Source organism: Sceloporus occidentalis, unplaced genomic scaffold (assembly GCF_023333645.1).
Source record: "Sceloporus occidentalis isolate IW3139 unplaced genomic scaffold, rSceOcc1.0.p SCAF_20, whole genome shotgun sequence".
NCBI lineage: Eukaryota > Metazoa > Chordata > Lepidosauria > Squamata > Phrynosomatidae > Sceloporus > Sceloporus occidentalis.
In genome coordinates this window covers 12,240,469-12,263,528 of record NW_028317000.1, presented here as the reverse complement: position 1 = coordinate 12,263,528, position 23,060 = coordinate 12,240,469, and the positions used below count along the sequence as shown (strand labels likewise).

Here is a 23,060-nt window from a genome sequence, read left to right as displayed (position 1 = left end):
TACCAGCTGACACTGTTTGCTGCAGGAGCGACCAGTGGGTTTCTATGGCCGAGATGGGATCAAACCCTAGTCCCCAAAGTCATAGTCCAAGGCTCGAACCACAACACAGCCTGGCTCCCTGTTCTACCTACAAGATAAAGTGATATGGTGCCAGAATCCACCCACATGATTTTGCCACTTGAGCAATAACAATAGCACTAGCAAGTACATTTCTATACCACTTATGAGTGCACTTAAGCACTCCCTAAGCAGTTTACAATGTGTAAGTCAATTGTCCCCAACAAGCTGGGGACTCATTTTAGTGACCTATGGAAGGATGCAAAACTGAGTCAACCCTGGAGCCCCTAGGATTGAACTCACAACCTTGTGCCTGCGGTACAAGCATTTAAGCACTGTGCCACCAACACCTCTGGAGTAGGACAGGACAGAAAGAAGAACAGGATTAAAAACCAACACACACACATACACACACACAACCCCAAACAGACCCTTTGTTTTATGGCCTTTTGGAAGAATGGCAGCATCTGGGGGCTGCCCAGAAGTACAGAGTAACATTTCGAACCAACAGATGGTAAGAGGCAAAGAGGCTAAAAAGGAAAGCAAGAGACAGGGTGATGTGGGGAGGAGGAGAAGGGACCGGGGTTGGCAAAAATGCTTCCAGCTGCCTGCAGACAGTGTGTGGGAGGGTGCCGAGGCCCATGGAGGTTGGGGAGGTCATGACCAGGACAACAGCTCAGTGCCGAATGGAGGAGAAGAAGCCCCCAAGGAGTCCAGCTGAGCCCCTGTCTGTTTGGATTGTGTCTCCCTCTTGCTGCAACATATGCTCATTACTGGAGGAGGACACACATCCCAAAAGATGAGGAGGGAAGAAAGGCTTGGCTTCTGCTGACCCGCACAACATGCAAACGCAGGGTAAGACACGGGCGGAGGGGAGAGGCAAAATACCCCAAGCCAAAACAAACACAAAAACCTCACTCCCACAACCAGACTCCACATGGTTGTAAGCTGGGATGCTGATGTTTCAGGAGTTTTCCTCCCCTCTCATCCTTCCTTTGGAAAGTTTGGAACCTACGAATGGAGTAGAGGCAGCAGAGTCTTCAGGTGTTTCTGAGGACAAGGTTGGAGACAGGTTTTTGAGGCTTCTCCAACATTAAAACAATATTTGTTGCATATCCTCCCACCCTGAGGCCCGGCCATCAACAGAACAGTACACAGATTAACACGGGAATCACTCCTCCTTACCCATCATCATACAGTATATGTACACACACACACACACACACACACACCACTCTCTTTCATGCCAGCATTCTCTGAAGATGCCAGTCACAGATGCTGGCGAAACGTCAGAAATAAACTCTTCTAGAACATGGCCACATAGCCCCCAAAACCCACAAAAATCTACAATATATGCTGTTGTTGGGTGCCTTCAAGTCATTTCCAATGGATGGACCGATGGATCGATCAATCAATTAATCCATTGGTTGAATTTATATCACACCTTTCTCCTGAGAGGGGATTCAATGCATTTGTTTGTTGTTGTGGGCCTTCAAGTTGTTTCTGACGTATGGCAACCCTAAGGCAAACCTTCAGAGAAGATGCCAGCCACAGTTGTTGGCGAAATGTCCAGCATAAACTCTTTTAGAACATGGCCACAGAGCCCCAAAAACCCACAAAAAACGATAGCCACACTATGACTTTTGACAAGTCGCACCAAGCTGTGGCCATGACACAGTCAGGGCTCACCCTCAAACACCAGCTTGTGTCCCTATGAGATGCTGGTGGTTTGTATTTTGATCTGTTTAAAATTCAATTTTAATATTTTTCTTTTTTTAAAAATGTCTTTTGCCCATCATGAGGCTAAGGGATAGGGAAAGCGACCCATTCAGTCAGCTAGTCAATAAAAGACGGGGGGAAAGCATTCAAGCCAACATCTGCTCCTGAATCTCAAGCGACAAAACAAAGCAGCCCTCTCCATTTTATTCAACTAATTAAAAAAAAAGATTGAGGAATAACTATACTTAAATTTATACAAAAAATAGAGAATGTAATCCAATGGTGTTGCAGAATGAGTGGAAACACTCTTGTGTTTAGAAGAAAATATCTTATGGGACAACAAGCCCCAGAAAGGGCTGTTTGCAAGCCTTTTTACATTCATGTAGAACATGCATTTCTAGAAAGTATGTTGAAATCTTCTTTTGGATGTGTGTGCTCTTTTTTTTTTTTTAATGCCCAGGGGAACATGCAAATGCAGAAGATTAAATCCGGTCCTGTATACTAGTAATTTGACTTTTTCTTTTCTTTTCTTCTTTGCAAAAGTCGTTTTATTGCCGTCTTTGGTGTATGCGTTTTCAAGTTGGGCTTTTGTTTTGATTAAAAATGGTTATCCCCTCTGTTTGAGGAGCAAATAATTAAACTTCCAAATGACAAGCACAAATGTTCTTCACCCAAATATTGCAGGAACCCTTTATTAGTCATATTTTAAATCCTATTTCCAAACAGCTTGAGGCAGTATACAAGACCGTCACCTTCCCACTCTATTCTCAGAGCAACAACCATATTAGGTAGGTCTGACTAGTTATCTAAGATCCCCAGTGGGTTTTGTGCCCAGTGGGGAATGGATCCTGGATTTCCCAAGTCCCAGGACTTTACCACACAAGCCCTGTCCTCACTGAAAGCACATTAGTTAAAGAAACCGGAAACATGGGTTTGGGAATAGTCATTATTGCACATCTCCAGATTAGTAGCAAGTAGCAATAGTAAGAACACTACTATACTGCTTATCAGTGAACTAGCACTCTCTAAGCAGTTTACAATCTGTAAGCCAATTGCCCCCAACAAGCTGGGTACTCATTTTACCATCCTACGAAAGGATGGAAGGTTGAGTGGACCTTAGAGGCCTCATCTAGGATCAAACTTAACATTGTGACTGCACTACTGGCATTTAACCCCTGCACCAACAGGACTCCTTATAGTCTGGGGCTGTTTCTACCATCGAGGGTCGCTCACACTGTGCTCCAAAACACACTGCAGGAACAATCCACTCTGAGACCGCTTTAACTGCCCTGACTCAGTGCTATTCTGTGAACTGTAGTTTTGTGAGACATTTAGCCTTCTCTGTCAGAGAGCTCTGGGGCCACAATAAGCTGCAATTCCCAGAATTCTCTAGCATTGAGCCAGGGCAGTTAAAGCAGTCCAAAACTGGATTATTTTTGCAGTGTGTTTCGGTCCTGTCTTCCACGCTCCCCCTTAACCCCATCTGCTTGCCCTGTGTCCCACCCAATATGCCTTTTCGGGGGTGGTGGTGTTAACACAATTCCAGAGTTATGCAAATGCAATTAAAATTGAAAAGAAAAGAAATAGAAATAAATAAAGGGAATCAGCATGCTTGGGAATAGCAAGGGGAAGAGAGATCGGGGGAGAGAAGGAGACACTGGCACCACATGGATCTGACATGGCAGCAATGTTTCACATGTGAGGACTAATGGAAATGCAGAGCAAGTGGGAGCTTATTGACAGGTTTCCCCCATCAATGAAAAGGGAGGCTCTAACAACACCTGATAGCAAAGCAGCGAGGAGATGGCAACGGCGTCGTGTAATAAGTATTGCCAAAGGCACTATTCTAATAGTTCCCCACCTTTTCTATGCCCCACACCCCTAGGATAGGTTTGGTTAATGTTGACACTCCTTACAACAGTCATATCCCATTTGAAGACAAAGAGGTCCAATTTCTAAATTGTTTTACCACAAATTGAACTGCATACAATACTGCAAGTGAAGAAACGGAACTTTTTTAAAAAAGCTTTTAACCCAGTGCATAAAATGCAAATCTAAACTGAGCAATTAAATTCTAATTTATATTAACAACAAAAAAGAGCGATGTTGTGAGTTCCTGGATGGCAGGGGGTTGGACTGGATGGCCCTTTTGGTCTCTTCCAACTCTATGGTTCTATTATTCTATGTTTTGTGACTCATCTATCAAAGACACAACCCATTCTTTGTTGCATTCCCTGAAATTCCATCTTCCACCCCTGGGGCTGTGGGCACCCAAGGTTGGGTACCCCTGTGCTATTCTCTCTCTTTAATGGTGGTTTTAAAGCCTTGTGTGATAATCTCCCCAGTCCAGTGCTGTCAAACCACAGCACCATAGGTGAGGGGAGAAGGTCCCCTGAAGAAGATGGGTAGATCTCTGTGAGAGTCTAGTACTAAGACCCAGACTACATCAGAGCCTACCAAGAGGAGGATAAGATACTTATGTCCCCTGCTGTGCCCAGCACCCCACCAGTCACATTCCTCCCCCTCCTGCTGAGATTCCACCATTCCTTACCAACCTTGCTAATCCTCCTCTGTGAAGGACTCCTTGGAAGACCTGTTTGCCCACTGAAAGTGGCAACATAACCACATGCCAGTCCAGCACTGGCCCATCCCCAGTGGGTGAAGGTATGATTACTATGCCAAGGCATAGCCCCTTAATGGCAAAAAGGAAGAGTGAGACAATGCAGACAGAGGCACAACAATAAACTATACTAGTCATTAAGATCCACCACGTCATTTGCATTTTGACAGTTAATGCCATCCTTGCTCTTTGTCTCCTTGTTCAAATGACAGCTGCCGGAGACTCCCAGCAACACACACAGTGATATGAGCCTATGTTTTAATTAACATCATAAGTATGTGGATCTCATTTTACATGCTCAAGTAAATTTTGATCCCTGGTACATGATCTATTGCTGTGTATGCTTAAGTCAAACAGGTCAGAGGACCAGCAGATGCACAATGATAATTTTTTTTTCACCAGGGGGGTGGTCTCAGTTCCACCCAAATCGAACACTAAGCCATAAATTCTAGTTCAGTTATACAACACAATTTCGACAATGAAAAATGGTTGCTGGAGCTCTGGCCAGTTATAGTCTCTTAAACGTTTATAGCAGGAATATGATGATCAGAAAGATATTTATACATATACGTGCATAATGCCTTGCTGTGGGATGCAAGAACAGCCAGTTAGGAGTGTGTGAGCTTCTTTTCCTTGCAAAAGCTATCTCCTTCCTTGAAGATGTTTCAAAAAGGTTGAATGGAGCCAGGTTATAGAGGTGTTGTGGTCCCAAAGGTGGTTAATATGTGGTTGTTGGAGTGGAACTCCCAGCAGCGCTAGTCAGCATAGCCCGTGGTGAGCAATGATCGGAATTGTAGTCCAGATCTTTGCCTGGGGAGAGATGACTTAAAGAAAGGCAGAGAGAAAATTGCCTCCAAAAATCCCACCTCTATTTGTGGCCGGTGAAATGGGTGGCAAGGAGGTTAGACATTCCCTTAGCAATATAAGGAAAAGATGAAGGACAGAGGCCAGTAAATTCCTTTTTGAGAAATCTGGACTCAAATCCAGATTCGAGAAATCCCAAAATGGAATGAAATGCTATTATTATTAGATCTTGTAGCGCCTCTGAGACTAATTGAAAAAAAACGTTTTTGTGGAGTTTTTTGGACCATGTGGCCATTCTAGAACATGGCTACATAGCCCAAACACCCCACAAAAAAATACTGATGCCACCCATGAATACCTTCGACCGCATAAGAAAAAAATTGGCACCATGAGCTTTCCTAGACTTCAGTCTTCTTCCAAATGCATCTGAAGAAGTAGACTGAACTCTATGAAAGCTCATGCTGCCAACTTCTTTCTTTCAGTTAATCTCAAAGGTGCTACAAGATTCCTACCTCCTGAGCACACTATGTTGGTGCTGGGAAGAAAGGGTATGGAGGATGTATATGGAAGACAATCTGATTTGAAAAAAGGGTGTCGTTTCAGTATTTAAATAGTGGCACCAATAATTCGAAATGTTTGGCCCTTGGAGTAGATGACCTTCTACATCCTTGCTAGCTATAGAGACAAGAGCTCCTAAACACCAATGACTGAGAATAATTGGAATTTGGGGGTGCGCACACATATGCGCACACCACGGCACCTTCTCCCTCTCTAGGCATTAGAAAAGCAGAAAGACATTCACTGTGAGATTCATGGGTATCTGGAAACAAGGCAACAGTATAGAACCGTACATCCCTGGGGTGCTGGGGAAGGGGAGAGGGAGGGCTCAGGACATCCAAATATGCAATAGCTTGCTTTATTTCACCAATGCAATTATCCCAAACTGTTCACTGCAATGGCACAATGTGGATTTATTACCTTCCCGGCTCTCCGGGGGAGTGAGAGAGAGAGTTTAATCACCAAGCTGAAAATCTTGGCAGCTTTTAGATTTTAAATGCGAGCCGGACTAACTCTCTGTGGCCCAGCACCTTGTACTCGCAGGTGGGGCTGACTTGAGGCCATAAGCTAACATCATGTTACGCAGAATTCTGTGCTCAAAATGATTCACGTGTCGCGCAAAAGGCATCAGCGTGCTCCTTTCTAATCCCAATTTTCGCTCCTTCCCTGCCTCCCGCAACTCACACTCTGGAATATTTTCATAAGGATGATGTGCTAAATAGGCAACACATGGGAGGAGGGATTTAGGGCTGAGGACTATCCCTCTCTGAACCAGTTCTGAAATGGCTTTAATAACCATTACAGAATGAAAGAACTGTATCTTGGGAAGGAACTAAGAATTATTTGTTAGCGAGCTTCAGAACTACAATTCCCAAAGTCCCTTGATTCAGAGCCATGGTGGCGTTTTCAGGCTCAGATGTTGGCTTCAATTTGCAGTATGCAAATTGTAGTTTAGATATTAAATTCCTATATATGGCTGCGTGTGTATGAATGTGCCTGCATAAGTACCCACTGGATCTATACACACATGCACACGTCCTTTTAGAAGCAACCCACAACAGGATGGCAGAGGCAAACTCCTAAAAAGTGGCTGTATCCAGGCTTTCCTACAACCTGGGGAAGTGCAGAAAGTAGTCCATTGCACAATATGGTGCAACAATACTATGCAAGTCAGTTGTGCTACGCATTCTAACTGTATGTCTGTCCTTGTGTGTCGACACACCACATGTGCCCAGAAAATGCTCCATGTAGCTATTTCTTCTATCTATAACACAATGTTTCCCAACCCACATTTTCCAGTTGATGATGATCATCATCATTTATATAGTGCCATCCATGTACATGGCTCTTTAAAGTTACAGAATAAAATATTTATAGCCATTCCAATAATACGTAGAGAGACCTTGTAGCACCTTTGAGACTAACTGAAAGAAAGAAGTTGGCAGCATGAGCTTTCGTAAACTAAAGTCTGCTTCCTCAGATGCATGTGGACTAGCATTAAACATTAATGTATCTGAGGAAGTAGACTTAAGTCTAGGAAAGCCAACTTCTGTCTTTCAGTGAGTCTCAAAGGTGCTACAAGATCTCTCTGCATACTGATTCTACAGACCAGCATGGCTATATCTTTGTATTCCAATAAAATAAAATACAATAATAGTAAAATACAATTTAAACACACACACAGTACAGAATAAACAAAACAGTTGGATGTTTTAGACCACAGCCTCTACAGGCCCAGCCAGTATAGCCAATGGTCAACGGACTCCAGCTTCTTATTCCCTTTGCCAGCTTGGCAGATCAGGGTGCCCTCTGTGCCTTCTGAGCATTACCCATGGCCGTTCAGCACTGCAGATACAACTGGCTGGAAAGCAGCTGATATGCCCAAACTAACTCATTTTGTCAGGATCAATCAGGTATCATTTTGGCCTATAAACTCCTGAAAATCAGGCTTGGCTGCTCAGCCAGACTGACTTGTCTCTGCACTAAGGACTAAGAGATTCTACTTGTTACCCGCTACCTGACTTCTGGAGACTGCATTCAGTTATGACCTTTCCTTATTTCCCTTCCTTGTTACAGCTCACCTACACAGTTCTCCCCAGGACTTTAGGCAGCTGGACAGTTAATTATATTGTCACTGAATTGTTGCCTTGCAGAACTGAAACCGCTAGAATCAATGTAATAGCTGGACTAGAGCTTCTGCTCCTCCCATTATCACTGGATTGCAGTGCCCATTATCCCTAGCAATAGCAATAGCATTTATATTTCTATACTGCTTAATAGTGAACTCAGCACTCTCTAAGCACTTTACAATCTGTACACCAATTGCCCCCAACAAACTGGGTACTCATTTTAGCAACCTACAAAAGGATGGAATGCTGAGTCAGTCTTGGAGCCCTGGGACCGAACTCAGAACCTTGTGACTGCGATACCAGCATATAACTACTGCATGACCAGGACTCCCTAGCAAGCACAACCAGTGACAAAAGATAGGAGTTGCATTCCCTCTAGATCCTGCCACAGGTTGCCTACTCTTGGGCTGGAGTCCAGTGATTCCCAAACTTTGGTCCTCCAGGCGTTTGGGATTTCAGCTTCTAGAAGCTTCAGCCTACTTAGCCAACACTCCAGGATTCTGGAAACTGAAGTCCAAAACCCCTGGAAAGCCAGAGTTTGAGAATCACTGGGCAAGACCTTGGGGACCAAAGGTTGTTGTGGGGATGAAATAAAGAGGCAGGGACAGAGAAAGAACCATGTAAATTGCATGCAGCACCTCTGATAGGAGTTGGCATAGATATGTAAATAAATGAATCAATGAATTTAAATAGATGCCTGGCAATGAATTCCATAGGTTCATCTGTCTGAAAAGACGACATTTTCTTCCAGGGTTGACTCAGGTTGCTTTGCTGCAACAAGTGGCATCTGTGCCGCACCCAACTCAAGCATTACTCAGCTCAACAAACTCAAGATCAATCTGATTCGGTGAGCTTACCAAGCCAGCTCTACCATTAGGATCAAATACTTTGCCTAAATACCATAAATCAGATAATCCACAAGTATTTGTTCATTTTGTAGAAATACCATAACAACTCATTAAATAACTAACGGCTTCCTATTCCTTTCTCCTCCTGTTAAGAAGGCTGGAATACAACCTCAGCAGCAGCCAGGGACCTAAGTGAGCACATCTTCATTTCAACAAACCTCCATATGTAAGCCTTAAAGAAGGAGAAAGTTGAGAGTAGCATTAGCAACGGATGCATGGATGGAAACAAAATGGATGAGTCACACAAAGATGGTCAGTGAACTGCTGTGGACTGGCCCCACAGATCATCTGTCCTTACCTTCCCACCACTTACTGGGATAAGAGAGATCGATCTGAGCCACCATCAGCTCTACTGAGAACCAGAGGCACACAACCACAAAGGAGTTTGTGTATGTTTCTGTACTAGTTTCTAGTGTGGATTTATTTTAATAATCTTTTAGAAATCTCTTTCAGAACTTCTGGGGATATAAATATGGCAGTAAGTATAGTGCTTAGTCAAAGAGTTCCCTTATCTTGGATCAAACATTGATAAGAATGGAGACTGCAGTCAAGAAATTAGAAGACTAGGAATGGGAAGGACAGCTATGAAAGAATGGACAAGACCCTAAAAAGTAAAGCTGTACAACTGAACACTAAAGTTAGAATCATCCAAGCCACTGTATTCCCGGTCCCTATGTACTGATATCAGAGCTGGACAGTACAAAAAAGCAAAAGAAAGAAAATCAAGTCTCATATGGAGCCTGTCCAGAGGAGAGTGATCAAAATGGTGAAGGGTCTGGAAACCATAAAGCCCTATGAGGAGAGACTTAGGGAGCTGGGTATGCTTGGAGAAGAGAAGGTTAAGAGGTGATATGATAGCCCTATTTAAGTATTTGAAGGGGTGTCATATTGAGGATGGAGCAAGCTTTTTCCCTGCTGCTCCAGAGAATAGGAAATAGATAGAGCAATGGATGCAAGCTACAGGAAAAGAGATTCCAGCTAAAAATTAGGAAGAATGTCCTGATGATAAGAGCTGTTTGACAATGGAAAAAGCTCTCTAGGGCGGGATACAAACGGGCAGGGGAAGACGTCTTGGAGGTGTATTCTGCTGAATACGGAGCCTCCAGACCGCCTGCCCCGGGGACGTGGCTCAGGAGATGGGGCTTCCACATGGGGGGCAGTGAAGATGCCTCACCTGGGGCCGTTTCTGACCCGCAGTTTCCAAACCGCCACCTCGGAGGACGCTGCAAAGAGAGAGGCAGCTTCCTCACGGGCGGCCAAAAACGGGGCTTTTTTTTTCCTTTGCCGGCTGGTGGATGCGCAGCTGCGCAGCTGCAGCGCTAAGCAGTGGCGGCAGAAAGCCTATGGGCACATTTAAAGTGCCCAAGCCCCTTTAAAACTTTTTTCTCCGCTCTGCCCAAGAACAATGGTGGTCTCCTGCCAGCTGGTGATCAGCTGGTGTTGGCATCCTTGTCCGCTTGCACTTTGCCAGTGTCACCAGCATCATGGATGCCTCCTCTCCTTTGGTCCCCGCGCTCTTGCTGAATCTGCAATGCACAGCCACAGCTGTCGCCGCTGCCACCGCTGTCCCCCTGCCATCCCCCATCACCTCCCTTGTACATATGTAAATATTTACAGTTTTAGCGGTTTTTATTGTTAGGTGAAAATGGCACAGGAATGTGTGTAGGGGCTCACTTTAAAGTCCAAACTTTCCAAGCAGCGCATGCGTACATGTTGCTCTAGGGTTAGGGTTAGGATTAGGATTAGGGTTAGGGTTACGAGTCTTAAAATGCGCTGCAGCTGTGCTGCAGCTTCCACACCTGCATGGCAGCTGACGCTGCAATTAAAGCCTGACTGCAAACTGCGCATGCTCCAGGACCCCGACTCATTATGCGACGCAGCTGACTTGGTGCTTTTAAATGGGCAACTTAAATTAGCGGCGTAGCAATTCTGACGTACCGGTGCAGCAGCTTACAGACGGAGCTGCGCAGCTGCGCATCAAACGGAAGAGAAGCGGAAAAAAGCAGCACCTTTTTAATGCCGCCTCTTCCCGCTTGGGGCGTGCGGGGGGCGTGTTCATGGCGGCATTCAGGTAAGGCCCGTCTGAAGGCTCTACCTTCATGACGTCATGAATACACCCCTTTTTGCCCATCTGTATCCCGCCTTAGAGTGTGTTGGGATGATTTAATTGAGAGTCACTGCATGGCAAGCGTTGAACTGGATGGCCCTTCCAACTCTATGATTCTCTGATCCCATATCAACGCTCACTGATATTCTATTATTGCCTTCATGCTACAGGTCCCTTCTGCTGCAGTTCCGCTCCTCAGACAGTCATGTAGTATGAACGGGTGTGATTCTGCTCCTCTTCCCCTCGCAGTGTTCGTGGTCGCCTACGCTTTCCCAAAGCTAACTGCCGCGTGCACATTCACACAGCAGCCGGCTTCAGGAGGCGGTTGGCAGCCACGATCACTGCATCCCACCCTTCCTCCCAGAAGGCATTTTTTTGGCAGTGCAGAAAACAGATCACACATCCATGGGTTGCCAAAATGCTATCGTGGGGGAAAGTGTGATAAGAAATGATGCCAAACCAATTGGCTTCCATGCTCAAACCAGAGTGATTGTGGTGGGACAGCAGGCTGGCGTGATAATGCCCTTAAGAGGGCAGCTGGCCCAGGGAAGACAACTGACCGACATAATGATTTCTTTTTTATGATGGTGCCCCGCTTTCTTTTTATGATGGTACTCAGGGCAGCCGTTTTGGTGCGGGCACAGCTTGGAAGGCATGGGTTGAAAGTAATAATCCTATGTGTAATATTACCGATGAAGAGGGAACAAGTGTCAGTGTCGTTCTTTTATTATTATTTTTTAGGTAACACAACAGTTTGTGAAAACTGTATCCTTTTAGGGCAGTAAGGAACATTTGTGTTACGTCCAAAGCAATTTGTCTGGAAGTTATGTGTGAGCTTTTTGTGTATTTTTTAAGCACTTATCTTTGAAAGCAATTAAGACGTTATGCATTAATGATGTTCCCTAAAGAGTAACAGAAGGAGTTACTCTCCGAGTAAACAGCAATGAGTAATATGATCAACCGCTTTTCCTCTCCTTTATATTGTAGCGAGTAATGGTTTGACACTGCTTTTACTGTGGCTCAGTGCTAGTGAATTCTGAGATTTGTAGTTTTGTCAGATATTTTGCCTTTTCCATCTGAGTGCTCTGGTGCCACAACAAACCATTAATCTCAGGATTAAATATCATGGAGACCTGGCAGTTAAAGCGGCATCATACTGGATTATTTCTGCAGTGCAGATTCAGCCTCATCTTCAGACTGGCCATGACCTGTATGAGTACCTCTTCTACTCCGTCTTGCTGCCTCCAAGGCATTTAAGCAAGCTCTGTGTTGCCACTTTTCTCCATTCCTGGCCCCTCAGGATGACCAGAGGTCCTCCTTTTCCAGGATGTGTCCTACATTTCAGCCTTCTGCCCAGGAAGAATTCCACAATGTCCTCCACGTCAAGTCAAATGTTGTTTTTGGCCAATGGCCGACGCATTTGAGAACGACTAAGAAGCATGCGTTTACATTTACGTGAGTGTTTTTAGCTTTTATTTTGTAATGGGGTGTGTGATCTTTTTTCCTTCCCTATGAGAAACTTCATTTCCAAGAATTACTGTATATACTAGAAAAAGGAAAGAGGGGGAGACAAGGGAGAACAGGAGCAGGAGGTAATTTACAACAACAGCGAAGCTCTTGTTTCCCATTTATAATTAATAGAACTCCATGTTACAACTGTTTTGGTGGTGTGTGTGTGTGCACAAACACAAGGATAAGCACACACATACACACACTTCATCCAATTTGTGTGAAACGTGGGGAAAAGGGAGCAGGTTTGCACATAGTGATTTTTCTTTCTTTTGTGCAAGATGGAAAGCCAAAAGACAGGATCAAATCCATGCTCAGACCCAATTCTCTCAGCCATAATCTACTTTACAGGCGTCTTGTTACATAGACTTTTAGCTATTTTGGGGAAACAATGGGTAGGAACAGAATGGTGTGTACGGTTATATTGCAAACCACACACACACACACACACACACACACACACACACACTCTAGATCTCTAATTCTCCTCCAAGAGGGAAGGAAAATATTTTAAGGCAAGAGTAGCTAACCTGTGGAAACCTTTAGATGTTATTGGACTGCAGTTCCCAGCATCCCTAGACAGAATAGCTAATGACGAAGAACAACAGGAGCTGTAGCCCAATGGTATGTACAGTTATACACATTAATACACACTTTACGGAAATTATACAATAGGAAGGAGTTGCAAAGGCTATGTAGTTTAACCCCCTACCCTGTTGTTGTGTGCCTCCAAGTTGTTTCCGACTTATGGTCTTGGCAAGTTTCTTCAGAGTGGGTTTGCCATTGCCATCCTCTGAGGCTGAGAAAATATGACTTGCCCAAAGTCACCCAGTGGGTTTCATGACCAAATGGAGATTCGAACCCTTGTCTCCAGAGTCATAGTCCAACATTCAAACCACTTCGGCAATCTGGCTCTCCCCCTGCCCTGAAAATACACAACTCAAACACTCCTGTCCACAACCAAGGCCCAGGGCATAATGAATGACACCCATTTCAGAAAAGCTCTAGTTATTTACTCTTACAGTCCACTATAGGGATTATTTTTGAAAATAATTCCACTTTCGCATTCTTAATAGTAATTAAAATGATCGCTTCAATTACTTTTGTGGAGTGGGAGGAATCAGGATTCTATAAGCTAGCGATTTGTCCTATAAAACAGACAGTACTGAGGCCTATAACGATAAAAGTAACTGAACCAGCTATGATATGTACAGAGATCTTGTAGCACCTTTGAAACCAACTGAAAGAAAGAAGTTGGCAGCATGAACTTTCCTAGACTCAAGTCTGCTTCCTCAAATGCATTTGGACTAGCATTAAACATTAACGCATCTGAAAAAGTAGACTTCAGTCTACAAAAGGGCTGAACTAGCAGTACCTTTCCTCTCTGTGCCTCACTTTTTTTGGCATCAAGGAAGGTGACACGGATCCTATGCCCAGTCGATTTTAAACTATGAATTTTGATGTAGAGGGATCTTGTAGCCCCTTTGAGACTAACTGAAAGAAGTCGGCAGCATGAGCTTTCATAGACTTAAGTCTACTTCCTCAGAAGCATTTGGTTCAAATGCATCTGAGGAAGTAGACTTAAGTCTCCGAAAGCCCATGCTGCCATCTTCTTTCTTTCAGTGAGTCTCAAAAGTGCTGCAAGAAGATCTCTCTCCATACTGATTCTACAGACTAACATGGCTATATCTTTGAATTAAACTAGTGTAATCATCACCCGTCCGCCCAAAAAGTGAGTTGAATTATCTCTTGTTATTTTATAATAACATGGTTTTAAAAAAAATGCTGGGGCCCCTCAAACTCATCACAGAAGAAATTATGGGAGTTTGGTAGGATATTTAGCAGTGTGCCCGACTCAAAAGAGGAATCAAAGCACCTCTCTGTTTCTTTGGTCTTAAACGAGGAGAAACCTCCAATCATAACATCAAAGACGGGGAATTAAGTGGAGTCTCTCATCTCAGCAGAGGAGGAGCGAATTCAGACACACATGGACACACATACACTTCTATTTTTGTTCATATATTTCCATATGTAATCCCAAAAGAAGGAAGGAATTATACTCCTCATTTGTTCTCTGGGGCCCAGGCGATAGCTGTTTCTTCTTCCATCAAGCAGATCCCCTTAAGGCTCTGGCATAAAACATTAGGGGATTTGGTTTTTTAATAAGGGAATATGCCAGGCCCCACTAGACCAAGTGAGGATCGGTGCCAGGAGTACAGTAGGGCGGCCCTGGCAAAAGGCTGTATGAGAGCCCCCTTCAACAAGGAGCTGGAGCAGGGATTTGTTGTGCAAACTGGATGCCTCAATAATTTGTACAAGTGAGCCAGACTAGATGCCAGATTCTTTCTGAAAAATATTACCTTTAGGCACTCTGTGGGGTAATCTGTCTATAAGGATGCTATGCCACTGTCCGTCTCTTCAGATCATCCCAGTGTCACCCTTCATTCATTCAACGTAACTGTTACATGGATTTGTAATTGGTTGTCTGGCTGAACCCAAAGGGTGCTCAACGATGACTCCTTTTCATCCTGGAGAGAAGTGACCAATGGGGTCCCGCAGGGTTCTGTCCTGGGCCCAGTGCTGTTCAACATCTTTATCAATGACTTGGATGACAGAATTGGGGGCATACTTATCAAATTTGCAGATGACACCAAATCAGGAGGAGTAGCTAATACCTGAGGACTGGATCAAACTTCAGAATGACCTGAATAGACTAGAAAGCTGGGCCAAAGCTAACAAAATGAAATTCAACACGGAGAAATGTAAGATACTGCACTTAGGGCAGGAACACAAAATGCACAGATATATGAAACCCCATGATTGCGTTCGGAGTGACTTCCCATTGCCCGAAATTGCGTGTGGTAGTCTATCACACAATAATGTTAAACCCCATGATTGTGTTTGGATTGCCATTGGATTATACTTCCAATTTCCCTTGTCTGATAAACGCCTCAGAAAGAAGCAATAATAGCACTGGAACTGAAGTTGGTTTGGCCTCTGGCAATAGGCTGGCAATGCTCAGGCAGACTGGTACTGCAAGCTGGAGATGCCCTCCAATCACTCTGCTGAGTTTGCTGGCCTTGCAGAAAAAGCAGGCCATTGGTGGCAAAGGAAGGCAAGCATGGGACTCTGACCAGTGGGAGCCCTTGCCCAAGACTTTCCCAGATTGGAAGGCTTAGTAATTTCCATAGATCTTTTTACTAGCCCCAGCATGCCCCCTTTTGAAATCACCCATATGTCTGTGCCAGGCCATGAAACCTGACAGACTCTTGCAACCAGCCACAGAGTTGAGCCTGCAGCTCCAGTTGCAACCCTGCCTTTGCAACATGGATGTGCATGTAGTACATAGAAAACCAAATGAGGTTCAGTTTTTAGAGTATTTCCAAGAATGAGGTTTGCAGGTTTAGGGTATTTCCAGGGATGATGCAAAAGCAATTCAGCATTTGAATGGTGCCCAACCTCAAACTAATGGCACATTTCAACACTATGGGCCTGAACAGGCAGGCCAAAATAAAGCTGTTTTGGGTCACTTTGGAGGTATGCTATTTAAATGACACCCACATCTTAAGAGGCCAGAAGCTGCATCAAAACTGCGCTCCAGTCCTTAGGACTGGTGCATAGCTTTGGCACAGCTTCCGGCCTCTTTAAATGGTGCATACATCATTTAAACAGCATACCTCCAAAGTGACCCAAAGCAGCTTTATTTTGGCCTGTCTGTTTGGGCCCTATGTTACCAAGGCCCAGTTGCTAGAAGCCACAGGCAGTGACCTCCAGGACAATCCTTTTACCAGATATGGTTCACAGCTGAGCCGGTGGTTTGCACATTGTGGCCTACATTATGTTAGTCCTGACTATCCTAGGCCTCCTACTGAAATCATTAGAGTTATCTATGTGTTGAATCTACCATTGAGCAACTGAGTGAATGCCTCTATTCTAGCTGGGAGAATCAGAAGGGACGAGGACTGCTTTGCAGCCTCTTTATATAGCTTGTCTTTGGCCTCAAGCCTATGTTTTATTTCCTTACAAAGGTGAATTGAAGCTCTGCCACCTAACCCCAAAAGCCCTTGTCCCCCAAATAGTCAGAAAAATGATCTTATCTAGAAACCCTCCCCCCCCCAATCCCTCAACATCTTCAGGGTTTTCTCCTCCTCCAGACTTCTCTTATTCTCCCAGGTAATGCAGATCGAACTCTTTTTACTTCTTTTTTAAAAGAACCTGGTGAAAAACCAGCAGGTCTGCCATTTGACTGTATTCTCCTGCTTCTCTGCTGTCTCCTCCAGACTTAAAATTCAGTCCTGCAAACACACACGCACCCCAGACCTTCAGGATGAAAGGCAATCTAACCATCGGCAGGGGTTTGGTTTTTGGGGCTTTGTGTTTTGAAAGGATCCGCTTCTCCGTAGCATGGGGTTCTTACAAATTGGCTTGAAGTTTTCCCAACTGCTGATGCTACGGGAGGCACGCAGAATGGCCCTCCCATGCCCAGTGCCTTTGTGTTGAGCAGCCAGGTATGCTGGCTCTTCTGTTATGGAAATGGCAACCCGGAAGTGCAGGCTTCCAATTAATCCAGCCAAAGGAGGCCATTTTATGGCCAACTGCTGTGCAATCCAGATCGGATCCTGACCTCTTTTTGTCTTCCGGTTTTCTGTGGCTTGCTCTCACCTTATTTCTCCCATCTCATAAATTAATCTGGAAAGTGCATCAAAGCAGTGAAGGCTGTACTGTGCCCAGAAAGTGGGGGAAAAGGCCTTGGCAATGCCATCCAATACCAGCCTGGACTTACATGAAATGCCACCCATCAGTTTTCTACTCTGAAAACATAATGCTGCATCTGAGCGTGACTCTTCTTTTCGACAACACCTGTGAGGGCTGAATTTTGTGAGACACGCTGCTCACAATAACTGCCCTGTGTGGAGTGCTTGCTTTCCTTACGCACCTTGGGATGTTATTTTTTAAAAGTACCATATACACTCAACTATAAGTCGACCTCATGTATAAGTCGAGGGCAGGTTTTGGGGCCAAAATTCGATATGACCCTGTGGATAAGTCGAGGGTAAAACCCAGGGGCATGTAAGAAAGGATCTAAAGGATGAATCAAAGGAAAGCAATGTCAAAGAACTCACAAAATCCCAGCAGATGTAACTGTTTCTGCTCACACTAAAGATTGGATGGATGAGAGAATAGAAGGGAATTAGTGCTTCCAGGACAGATTGTGCTCTTGCCTTTCACCAGAGGATTGTTTCCGTTTTATAAGAGTACAGGCCTTACATTGACCCATGGATAAATCTATCTAGGTTTTTGGGGTCAGTTTTTTGACTAACATTTCTAGACTTATACATGAGTATATAGAGTAATCTCTTAGCATTAGTCATTGCTTTTCACAAGCAGAAGTAAATGCCTCGCTACTCATTACTTTCAGAGTTAAGCCTTAGTGATGCTTTACTTTTTAACTATTTCCCCACTAAACAATAGGCACACCCAGACTCATGCAGCCAAGGGATTTGTGCCAATTTGTATTTCTATCACACATCACATTTGTATCACACTGCGTAACACGGCTTATTGTCACTTCCCCCCGAAAACGCTCTCCTAGCTTTAAAAACACGCTAGAAAGGCTTCACATTTCAGCTCATTTGTGGGTGTCTTGCTTGTGACCCAGGTTGTGATGACAGATCCTCAAGTCCTCCAGATGTGTTTCTAGAGTGTTGCAATTCTCGCACATTCTCTTTTCGATTCTTCCTCAAAGCCTCCCTAAACTCTGCTCCCTATAGTAACAATAGACTCATGCTCCAAATGGGAATATATATATATGTAGCCCAATGTAGCACAAGAGAAAGTTAGAGTTTGCAAAAATTGTAAGAAAATGTAAGCCATGGGAACCCTGGAACATGTAATGAGGTCTGTGCATGCTCAGTCAACATGGAATAAGAAATATTATTACACGGGGGAAATTTAAGACTGGTTTGGTAGAAAGAGGGCAATGAAGTATCCTAGTAAGGGGATAGTTTTGAATGCTGCACAGCTAGACATTAAGAAAAAAAAGTCTCCCAATAAACTAATGAAGAACACATTGGGGCATGTGTTGGGAGGGTTCTAACCCAGACTTTGCTTGCCGTGTTAATTCACTGTGCACACAGTGAGTTTTTAAAACACATTTTAAATCTGGATGCATCATTGTTTTAACTATTTGCATTGTTGAATGGATTTTTTATTTTTATATGTAAACTCTTTAATGCTTTTGTATTGTTTTCAAATTGTATTTGTTTTAAACTTGCTGTTCGCTGCCCTATATGGGGAAAAAGGCAGGATATAAGTAAATAAAATCATCCTTATAATCATCACTGGGAAGAATTCCAAACCTGGCTGCCCTTCCTCTGCAATCTATGGGGTCATCTGATAGTTTTTTACCACAACTATGTGCATAATGTTTTTTGTGGGTTTGGGGGGGGGGGGTATGTGGCTATGTTCTAGAAGAGTTTATTCTTTGAATATGCCAGCCACAGATGCTGGTGAAACATCGGGAATAAATTCTTCTAGAACATAGCCACATAGCCTGAAAAATCCACAACAAACCATGCATGCCAGCCATGAAAGCCTTTGAATTCACATATGTGAATAATCTCACTCATACATTCCTGGTTTGTTGTTCACACTGTGGAACTGCATCTATGTGCATCTCTGCGAGTTCTCTTGCTCTCATGTGCCAGCGCTCAAATAAAGAGAGTTGATAATGCAGATGTATTCAAAACACATTCAAGGCATGCAGAGTTTTATTCTGGTTTATCCCAGGTCTATTCACATTGGTTATTCATACACCCGGCAATGCAAATCTTTTAGAAAAACTCAGGAAAAAAATCGAAACCAATTATTCCGTGTTAAGTTGGTTTTTTGGTAGCCTCCCCCCACCCCACAAGCTTTAATCAGATGCATTTGAAATGCATATGAACAGTAAACCCAGATTCTACCTGGATTATTTTGACCGTCTGAATAATCCCTCAACTACCACCTCATAGGGCCATATGTGTAAACATCAGACTGGTATCTATCAATGTGTCTCTTTAAAATTGCACACTGAAGGCAGATCATTTAAAAAACGACTCCCTTGCTAATGTGCCAAAGGCCATTCCACACGTGTGAGCAAGTGTGTGGGGGCGCACATGCCCACAAAAAGCAGCTGGGCATGAAGAAAGGCAGCTGGTGTGCGCTTGCAGCTCAGTGGTCCAAGGGCTTGTCACTCAGTGGCTGCCTTTGATCCACCAGGCTTGGCAGGGTTGCAAGCAAAGAGCCCAACATGCAAGATTTTGCTGGACAGTGGGGAGTAGTAGCTCTCCTGCCTCTTTTTTCTCCCTTTGACTCTAACAGCCTTATTTAATTACTTTTGCAGGTGTGAAAAGCTGCCTTCATTGTTGCCACCAACCCTGCTGCCACCCTTGTGCCACCTCCACCAGCGTTCGGGTGTCGCTGAAAGGATTTACTCCACTGCTAACTCCTGGAGGAAATACTTTGATTGCTTGGTTGTTGCTGGGGTTTTCCCTCCTCTCTTTATTGGAGAAAAAGGTTCAACAACAGGTCTGCCCATCCTTGACAAGCCTGCTGTGTGGGCCAAGAAGCTTGGAGGCTGCTCCCAAAGACTGAAAACACATCCCTGGGGCATGCATGCGTCTACAAAAGGATCCTTCCAAGAGCGACTTGGGCGTTTCTAGGCAGAACAACTACTGGGTATAAAGTCTGCAAATTTTGAGAAAAGCAGAACGTAAGAAATGCTCCTGTGCCTCAAGACAGAGGAGCAAGGTCTCCTTTTGAACCATGCTTATTCCAAATGATCAAATTCCAGGGAAGATGCCAGTTCCTGTTAGCATGAGATTGCAAAGCAGTGCCAACTCTGACAGCTGGATCTGAAAAGTGAAGGAACAAAACAAGTGAGACGAGGGGCTGGAGCTATTATTGTGAGGGAACAGTGGTGATTTTTTTTTTCTTTCAAGAGAGCCATTTTCTTGCATCAGCTTGGTGTGGCCTATGGTCGCCCAGAAGGCACCCCTGGGATTTATCTACATACAGAAAGGAGCAAAGGAGAAGATACTGGCAGGCACCAACTCACAGCATGTGAAGCAGCTCCTTTCGATTTGTAAGAGGTGTTGAGATCTTTGGGAAGGTCAATGGGAAAAAGAGGAAGAACAGGAGGAGGAGGACAAAAGCCGCATTAAAAAAAGCCCACTGTCGGAGAAGGCTCCTGAGTTCCTCCAGCCGTTTCCGTGAATCCAAGAGACAGGTAACATGTATTCACTGAGACACTAAACTCACAACTATGTCCTAAATCAGCATGCAGGTCTTCCATCAGCTGCTGCAAAGCCCCATGAATCCAATCTATCCTTTAAATTGAGGGAGACAACATGGAATGGGAAGCAAAAGCATGGAGGTGGGATAGAGTTAAGGGGAGAAAAAAACCTCAGTAGGATGGATAGCAAGCAATGGCAAGTCTAAGTAGAGATCATAAAGTTCAATTTGCAGTCTTGCAGTCAAATGCTCTACCACTGAGCTATGCCCCCCCCCCTCCAAATTTGCAATCTTGAAGGGGTATAGGGCCTAGACATCGGGGCAAGTCATCACCAGACAAAACTGCTAGGGAACAGAAAGTCAAGAGGTAACATGGCTTTCCCCAGTTGTTCTATCTTAAAAGAAAATTATTACAAAATGTATATGAGATGGTATTTAACTCTGGAAAGAATTGCTAAATTATCTTAAAATACAAGGGATACTTGTTGGAAGTGCAAGAAAAGCAAAGGTACACTATTCCATGTAGAGTGGCTATGTCCTATAATTTTTTTAAAAATGGAAAGAAATACACAGAAGTATAGAAGAAGCATTAAATATTCACTTTCCTATGAAATCAGAATGCCACTTACTTAACATGCTGCAGGCATTAGATAGCCAAACAGAAAAGAAACACTGGAAAAATTATAGTGTATATGGTGACAACAGCAAGGTTAACTATAGCGAAGAAATGGAAACAGAAAGACCCCCCGCAAGAAAAGGATTGGGTACTCAAACTAACGAAGATGTATGAGATGGATATTCTAACACAGTTAATTAATGGGAAGTCTGTAAATCAACATAAAGAGGATTGGAAAGTTATAAACCAATTATGGGAAGGGATTCGGAATATGAATATAAGTTAGAGATAGTAAAAAGGAAATTAAATTAGTCTTCCACTAATTTAAGAAACAGAGTGAAGGTAAGGTGTTCTTTTTTGATGCAAGATATAACCACAGTTCAAAAGAAACTTCCCCACCTGCTTTGCAGGTGAAATAGCAGGCTGAGCAGGGCATGGTGGCTTCACGCTTGATTTGCGTCTCGGCCAGGCAAGCAGAATGCCATTGCTTTGTAAAATCTGTAAAATTGCATCTAGTTCTTGCAGCTTTTCAGGTGATCCCAATGACAACATCTTCTGCTTTTAACCCTCTCATGTTCCCCCTTTTCCTTCTTCCTAGTCCCTTTTTTGCATGTTACTTCATAGCCTTTCCAGTACCCATGTCTTTCAGAGTGTTGTTGCTGTTGTTAACCACCCTTGAGTCAATCTCAACTCATGGTAATCATGTGGATGAGACATCTCCAAGACTCCATATCCTCTACTACTTTTCTTAGTTCTTGTAGATTCATACCTGTGATCTCAATAGAATCCATCCATCTGGCTTATGGTCTTCCTCTTTCTACTTCCCTCCACCTTTGCTAGCATTATTGTCTTCTCCAATGAGTTCTGCCTTCTCGTGACATGGCCAACGTACGACAGCCTCAGTTTAGTCATCTTGGCTTCCAAGGAGAACTATGCCTGATCTGTTCTAGGCCCCATTTATTTGTTGTTGTTGTTTTGGCTGCGCATGGAATCCTCAGCCCTCTTCTCCAGCACCAGCATCTCAAATGCATTTCTTTTCTTTTTATCCATTTTCTTAATTGTCCAGCTCTCCCATCCATACATGGCAATTGGGAATACAATTGCTTGTAGGATTCTAATTTTCATGCTTAGTTGTATATCTTTGCCCTTTAGGGCCTTTTCTAGTTCTTTCATAGCTGCCTTCTCCAGCCTTAGTCTTCTTCTGATTTCTTGATTGCAGTCCTTGTTGTGATCTATGCGCGCCACCATTTTGTCCCTCCCCGCTTGTCCCTCCCACAAAGAGCTAGACTGCGGGTTCCAAGTGCGCAAAAAGGAAGGGACAAGCGTATAAACAGTGATTAACCTGTGATAATCTCACAATTGTACTAATGATTTTCACACAACATCGTGTTCAAAGTGATATTATCCCGCAAATAACCTGTTATCGTGCAATTGCACTAATGGTTTTCACACGATGTAGAGGTGAAACGCGATTAAAGTGCCATTAACCCCTGAATAACCAGGCAAGAAACAGCTGCAAATCATGCCTTTTAATGTCAATTGCGTGATTTTCTTGGGTTAACTACTGCTTAAAGTCCCAATTTTTCCCTGTGTGATAAACTCCCTACTAGCAAACTTTGTTTTCTTTCTGTGCAAAGCAGCTCAAACAGGAGTTGGCCAGTGGAGTTGGTTTGTTCCAACGAACACAAGGGCAAAGTTGGTGCCTACTGCCCAGTTCTTTATTAAAGACTGTGGCAAGACTGCACTGATGTTTACATGC

General features: G+C 43.9%; 2 protein-coding genes across 4 annotated transcripts in view; one reads left to right on the top strand and one right to left on the bottom strand.

The window, feature by feature from the left end:
• Positions 1 to 23,060, bottom strand: part of MACROD1 (mono-ADP ribosylhydrolase 1) — a 323,148-nt gene that overhangs the window by 211,343 nt on the left and 88,745 nt on the right. The gene's annotated exons all lie outside the window — the stretch shown is intronic.
• FLRT1 (fibronectin leucine rich transmembrane protein 1) overlaps positions 1 to 23,060 on the top strand; it is a 157,069-nt gene that overhangs the window by 86,130 nt on the left and 47,879 nt on the right. For both annotated transcript variants that reach the window (XM_089482963.1, XM_089482962.1), the window contains exon 2: positions 19,796 to 20,680. The gene's annotated coding sequence lies outside the window, so the exon portion shown is untranslated. The remainder of the gene's footprint in view (positions 1 to 19,795; positions 20,681 to 23,060) is intronic.